Source organism: Meleagris gallopavo, chromosome 13 (genome assembly GCF_000146605.3).
Source record: "Meleagris gallopavo isolate NT-WF06-2002-E0010 breed Aviagen turkey brand Nicholas breeding stock chromosome 13, Turkey_5.1, whole genome shotgun sequence".
NCBI lineage: Eukaryota > Metazoa > Chordata > Aves > Galliformes > Phasianidae > Meleagris > Meleagris gallopavo.
The window spans coordinates 405,836-413,448 of NC_015023.2; positions in this window are offsets into that span (position 1 = coordinate 405,836).

The window sequence follows — 7,613 nt, forward strand, 5'->3', positions numbered from 1 at the left end:
AAAAAAAAGCAAAAACAATATCAGGTTGCTAAATTCAACAAAAATGTGAAAGGACTGCATAGACAACAACCATTTTGTTATCACTGAAGTTCAAATATGAAGCTTGATAATCACATAGAAGTAGACTCTGCCCTCAGCAAGCTTTAGCAGAGAGGGCTACCACCTTAACACTTATAAAAAGTGTCCCAATCTGCCTTTGTGGAGTTACTTCAGACCACTGGAATACACAGGCACACAGGCAAAAAGGAATCGTGATTTCCAGAAATAACTTGTGTTGCAGCACTGAGTTTGAAGAGCTGGCAGAGTACTTTCACAAAATCATTTCCATGTTGGCTATACAGTTTCCCTCTGACATAGTAATTCACTTACCAGTAACATGAAAAATGAGAGAAACAAATAATAATAGCTGGGATCATCTTGCCTGGGCTTCCACATGGCTAAGTCCTGCGACAGTTCCGTACAGTGGCTTAGTTTCAAAATCACTGAACCCTGAAAGCCTTAAATGAGTTTTCCCTTCTTGAAACTGGAAATAAAAGTTCAAGATCCTGTTGTTGAAAAGCTGTCCTAAATCTCACTGCAATCACAGTGCAAAATTTCATAGACCATCATACTCATAATATTTCATTAAAGTACTCCTGTAGCCATAATGATAGAAAATTTTCTATGTAGAAACTTCTTTACATTTACTATAATCTTCAAAAAATTGGGTTCTAAAATTACCATGTTATATTCTAATAATAATAATAATAGAAAAGTACAAAATCAACCAAAAACCTGAAATACATTGATACTACATGTTGAGGATACTGAATTTGAGGAGCAGAGGTCAAAAGTTTGAAGTGACCATACTAGCAACTGACCACTTAAAAGACAATCTATAAGTAGAAGCTGGAAAATATCATGCACTACCCAACAGCAAAAAAAAAAAAAAAAAGGCAGTTGGTGAGATCAAACTATTTCTAGAAGCAGTATTTAAACACTGCATTTCATTGAAACTTGGAAAAAAAAATTCTAACTCAATAGACAACATACTATCTATATAGAAAAAAGAAGTCTGAAGTGGAAAAAGATTTTCCTCACAGAGAACACGAAAACAAAAACCCACTTAGGTAACTAACGAAATATAACAAGTGAAATTCAATACAAGGAAAAAATAGTGAAGCTAAAAACAGAGGAGAAAAGACTTAGATGTGCAATAACTGAAAATAAAAGCAGAACCCTCTTTACAGCAAGGGGGCCAAGTTCCCACAGTTTATAGCAGAGACAACCACTATAATGTACTGTGAGACATACGGACCTACTGCAAAGAAATGCACGTGTACCAAGAAGGGCAGAGCAAGGCTAAAGAGACCCTGAGATCCAGCAATGACTGAGGTTAATAGAACTCAAATACAGGAAGCAGAAAACAATCAATAGCACAGCTTGAAGCATGGGAGCCTGTAATGACAGTCATCATGGTAAGCATGTGGCTGTAACATTCAACTATGGATAGCATTATCTTGGAATGACATTCATTTTACTTATACAAGGAAGAGTACAATATTTGAATGTAAATACTGTGACTGATATGAATTACTTCACTGTAATCCCTTTCTCTCAATTCTGCACTACTGATTCTGAAACTGCCTTGAAATATTCAAATCCATAGAATTAAACCTAGCATGGTCTCAAGAAAGTTATGCAGAATAGTTTTCCAACATCATTTATAGGAACAAGCCAACTAAATTTATGTCTCATTATTTTTCTAATGCATCGATCATCGTATTATCCAAGTGCTTTCCAAAAATGAACAATTCCACAAAAATGAGAGCTTCCATACTGGCCCAAGTTAAGGGTCTCTTTTCCCTAGTTTTTCAATTAATAATTATTACAGCTCCAAAGTCTTATTTAGGAAAGAACAGAGAAAGTCAAATACTTACAGACTTTCTCTCAGTACATTTACATTTATGGATTTTCTCAGCCAGATGAGGCCTTACACTTTATTATTTTTAATGGACTTCTCCATTATTTTTAGCCCCACCAAAATCCAAATACATTATAGGTTTCCACACGACTGTAACTTCAGAGCTTAACAAGGTGAATGGTAAAGACAATATTTAAATTAAAATACAAGTACTGAAGCAAATTTCCAGTATTTTACCCTCAGTCTCAGTGTTAGATGTAAAGAATTGGTTTGAATAGAAATTCAGCTGTTAAACTCAAGATGGCAGTGGTATCACATAAAGTTTTCTTCTAGCTAAAATATTCAACTCTACAGCTTCATGAAAATCAAATACTGCCTTTTGTCATCCTCAATGCAAAACTGAAACCATTTCAGGCAGCTGTTCTGAAATATATTTTTAGCCTGTTTTTTCTCTAATTTACAGTAATGTATATATAGAACAATAACTTATCCACAATGCATTAGGATGGAAATAACATTTAATGAACTTAAACTTTTCTCACTTTTTTTTTTTTTTAATTTATTTTCTCCAGTTCTAAGTTAGTAATGCTCTCTCAGGAAGGCTAAAATCAGAAGATAATAGATGTCTCAAATCCTCAAAAAAACTTCACTTGTTGGAGAACTTGAGAATGGAAGACAGAAAGTGCTAAGTTTCTTGGGGTAGTCTGGAATGTTTAATTTAACCTAAAAAGAAATACATAATTCAAAAATACCACACACAAGCAAAGAAAAATGTTTTTTGAGAAATATTTAGAGATGAAGGTTTCTTTATCATACAGAACTTCAATTCGAAGTCCATCATAATGAAACGATAACCAGTCCTCCTTATTTATGCCTAGAGAGATTCAATTTTTAGAAAGCTATTCTTCAGCATTTCTGAAGGAAGCAATCTTTTCCTTCTGAAGAAAGGAAGGAGAGAGAAATCCACAGTCAATGTAACTGTTTCACTTGAGATTGCACGTGTAAAAGATTTAAGTATACAGGTAGGATACTGGAGTCAAAGGGATTTTTGAAAAACATAATATCTTATCTATTATTGGTAATTCTAGTTTACAATATTTGAAGATTTGTTACATGTTATTTGAAAAATCCTTTTACTAGCAGAATCCTGGACCCTCTTCCCTTTCTTGTATGCTGACATCTGTTGTTTAGTAGAACACATTATCTCAATTGCTTGATTATTTTCTGCTTATCTATCAGCTTACAACTTTTGTTAAAGTTTGTTTGCTTACATCCCCGTTTGTATTTGAATTCTTAGTTATTGAGACTGTTATGCAAGTAATATCAGTTCAGCAGTAACTTCTGTATTTTTTAAAAGGACAGATAACAATATAATGTGGTCCAGTGAGAACCACAAAGATTGGTTTGGATTCTTTATGACATCTGCCCCAGAAACGTCTTAAAATGCTTCCTTGCTTAAGAAGGATTCATTTTTTTTTCATAATTGATACAAGCATTTTTCTCCCTTTCTTTACACTGTAAAAATGTATGCTCTTCCCATTCCTTTCTGGCCAAAAGGTGAGAGCCATGCAAAACACTTCTATTTTGGTGCTAGCTGCAGATAGGAGCTACTTTCTCTGTAGCTGTTACACACATCATACCATCCTTCACTGTCACATTTACAATTTCCGTGCCAGAAATAGGTCATGATACTAGAGGGAAGAAACATGCTGGAAGATTAAGGTGGGTGCATAAAGCAGGACAATACTTAATTACATTACTGAAGTAGATGCATCCATGGAAGCTGAGAGCTGAGATCATTGTTCTTCTATTCTATTCTATGACTTCTATTAAAATAGTAGCAAAGAACAAAGATTGCAATCTTTACTTACTTATCACATGCTCAGACTACTTCCCTCTCCACCTTCCTTCCTTAAAACTGGATAAATAACGTCTTCAGCAAAGCAACTTAAACTACAATTCTGAGGGAGATCCTACAGCCTTACACAAGGTCTCTCACAAAGAATGTAAATTTTCCCAGCTTTCTAATTTATCTAGTGGTTAAATCTACCAGTTTTAAGTTATGGAATCAGATTGTAATCAGTCTAGTTAAGTTTTTAATTATTGCAATTGCAAATGCCTGTATACAACATTTTCTAGTTTCTAGATCCATTCTAGGAATCATGGGATTGAAAATGTCATGCATAGCACGACTTTTTATTTTGTTGGATTGTAAGGCTTGCAGAGTGTGCACCTGCTGATACAATTGACTGAGATAGGAAACCTACTCTCATTTCTCTTATCCAGGACTCAAAGCCAACCATTCAAACATGCAAAATAAAGTCTCTTTGCAAGTTGAATATCAAAAACATTACTGGATCTCTGCCTGCTTACCCCCCCTTTAAAGCTATGACTTTGTCCACCGGAGGACTCAGCACAGATACATGGCTTCAAATCCTGATTTCAGCCAAGTTAACAACAGTATTTCTCAGTCATTTTGATTTTAAACAATGTGCATCACACCTAATGGTCAGTTAATTAGCAGACAGTTTTGAATTTTAGTATTCTTACCTATATGAAGTACTCAAGATCACAATTTCTACATTCATACTTCTTAAGGCTAGCTACTTAGACACTGTTCACAAACATGCTTTAAGTTATGCTGCAGCATATGTGAATGCATTCTAAAAACGTTGTGCAATTACAAAAAAATTGTTTAAATGAAAGCTATAGTCTAAACTTTTTACTTTAATAGAAATGACAGCACTGTTGGCTATTATATTACTCTTTAAACTAATCCAACTCTCACTCTTTACCTTAGTGTATATTGTGTATTAATTGTATTATTCTTGGCACCATTTATAGCCTCATGAAAACTACGCAACCTATTTTAATATTCTTTAGTCTTCAACAAGTGAGACTGGGAATTGAGGAATAATCAGTAATGGTTATCTGCCTTTCCTATTTAAAAACAATAATGATGTTCACTCATCCTGAACAAGGCCTTTAATTAATCATTGTAGTAATGCAGACTGAAGTCCCAGAGTTAATATAACTGATGCATAACAGTAATATAAACTCCCGCTTAAATGCTTTTGTTCGGTGAAGAAAAAATACATCTATTTGCAGTAATTCAGAAAAATTAAAATATAGCCTCATTACTCTATTAATCACAATATTTTCAAGCAGGAGTACTTAATTTTATGCACATACATTTTAAATCATATAATGACTGACAACTATACTTTAGAGGATGTATTATCAAAAAATGTAAAAATAAAAATATTTTTACATACTCAACATATTTTTAAGCACAGCTTTGGAAGAAATGACTCCTGATTTATTATGTGGGCCCATAATGTCAGAGGTGGATGTTGGTATGGTAGTAGAAGGTGAACGTTCCTGCCAATAACAAAATGTAATGGAATATCATGAGACAGATAGTAGCAGAGGGGAAGTCCAACAAAATAGTATCTGACATGGAAGTGTGGATAAAAGAAAGGCATGGCATTGAAAATTTCCACGTGGAAAACAGTCCTCCCTTAATATTCATTGACAATTGCTAAGCATTTATGAAGAACAAATATCAGCACAGAAAGGTGGTGGAGAACGTACTTCAGCAGCGACAACAGCAAATCACCTGTCTGTGTGCAGATCTTTTTTTTTTTATTTTTTAAAAGCAGAGCATGCCAGCTTATGTTCATTACTAGCAAAAAATGCACATTTAACAGTTGAGACTACATAGAAAAATAATATTCTGCAGCTGAGAATTTTCTCTATCAAATAGTGTTCTTGTGCTCTTTGTATGTGTTGTAGTTTTCATGGAAATAAACAGAAGGCATTGCTTTTGGAGCAACCTATGTATTATTTATTAATATATACAATACATATATAAAATTAATCCTCACTCTTACAGGCCATTTCCTCCCCTACCTAATTTTCATTCTATTTTACAACACGTAACTAAATTCCACAAAGTATTGTTTAACCTCAGGGTTTTTGTTATTGCTCTTTGTTTGTTGTTTGTTTTAAAGATTTCTGCTTTAATGGGAATGGGGAGCATTGCAAAACCATGTGCATCACCTCAAAAGACTAATACCCCTATTGACTGAAAATTAACATTCTTCTATTTGGAGATGTTCATCTTCTATTACTAGATAATAGTCTAATTAGATTAGAAGTTACCCAGTGCAGTGCCTTTTTCCAAGTGAATAATTCAAGTGAAATTACTAATTAAATTCTTAAGGGAATCACATAGCTATTTATGATGATAACTCGGAGTTCCCATCAAAGTGGCCATGCACATATCTCTTTCTACTGTCAGACTTCAGTATATCCCCCTAGGTTGGAAACACTGTAGAAGTAAGGACTATATCGATGAATTCTCTGAAGAGCAAGAATTAACTGTGCAGGGACTTAAACTATGGGCCTAACGAAGAAAGAAAATAAAACTGAAAGAAAACATATTTAATCAGTGGCCTGAAAACCAAAGGGGTGCATTTTATCTCTATATATACACAACACTGTTACACTGTGAAAGGCAATGAATCCTCTACAGCCACTGTTATTTTTGACATCATGTAGATGTGTCAGGGTTTCTAATTCTTTGCTCAAACCTTATGATGGCTTTCTCTGCCTCACCTATTTCAAAATACACATACCCAAAATATATGCATAAATATACATACAGACAGATTAACTCACTCTCCATCTGAAATTACCTACAGTAATGTAGGTAACATGGAAAGTAACCTCCATGGACCATTCTCCTACAAATATTGTTCAAATGAAAATGAAAAAAGGAGAGAAGTTGAAGGAAAAAAGAAATAAAAAATGCTTAGTGAGTGACATGGCATTCCACAGACAGGTACTGTGTCTTGCATTCCAGGTTACTGTGGACAAATCGGTTAACATTTGTGCTTTCATTCCCAATTTAAAAACAGCGACACTCACTTTTTCCTACCAAGATCATCAGGTCACAAACACACAAATTAATCTGTGCTATTATCCATCTTGGCAATATAGAAATCAAAGTAGTAAACATTTGTCCAGATATGTAGAAAACTAGTACACGCTCTCTGCATGAAAACTGAACCTGACTCTTAATGAGGAGATCTGGATATGTGGTCAGGTTTTGAACTTAAAAACACCGAGAAACACTTTCTAAGAATATTTCTGTCCTTTTAATTAGAGCTTTTTTTTTTTCATTTTTCAAATTTCTCTCTCAATAATCTTGTTTGTTTGTTTGTTTGTTTGTTTTACAGCCTTGCCTTTTGAGGGGCAGGCACAAAGTGAGCTGCATACACTGAACAAGGATATATCAAAGAATGAATTTCCCCTGTCATTTTAACCACATGAAAGCTCTCCAAATGTATTCCCTTGCTTCTTTTAGTGGTTTGTATAATGAGATCAGTAGAAGTGAGCACTAACATCTCCCTGTTCCATTTGCAGCTGCTAGTAGCTGAAGGATAACTGCGCTGTGGTAATGAATTTATTTGTAAAGGGAATATTTGTTACTGCATTCTTTTTTGTTTTTTAGTGTTCTGATAGTTTTCTTGATTTTGAGGAGGGAAGGAAAGGGAAGAAAAGAGCAACAGGGATGAGTCCTGCCTCGTATTTTAAAATCTGAAAAGAGAAAAACGGGACAGAACTCAGATGATGGCATAAGATGACAGATGATAGGATATGAACGAAGGTTGTTGTGTAGATTGTTTAGCAGTTGAACAGGACC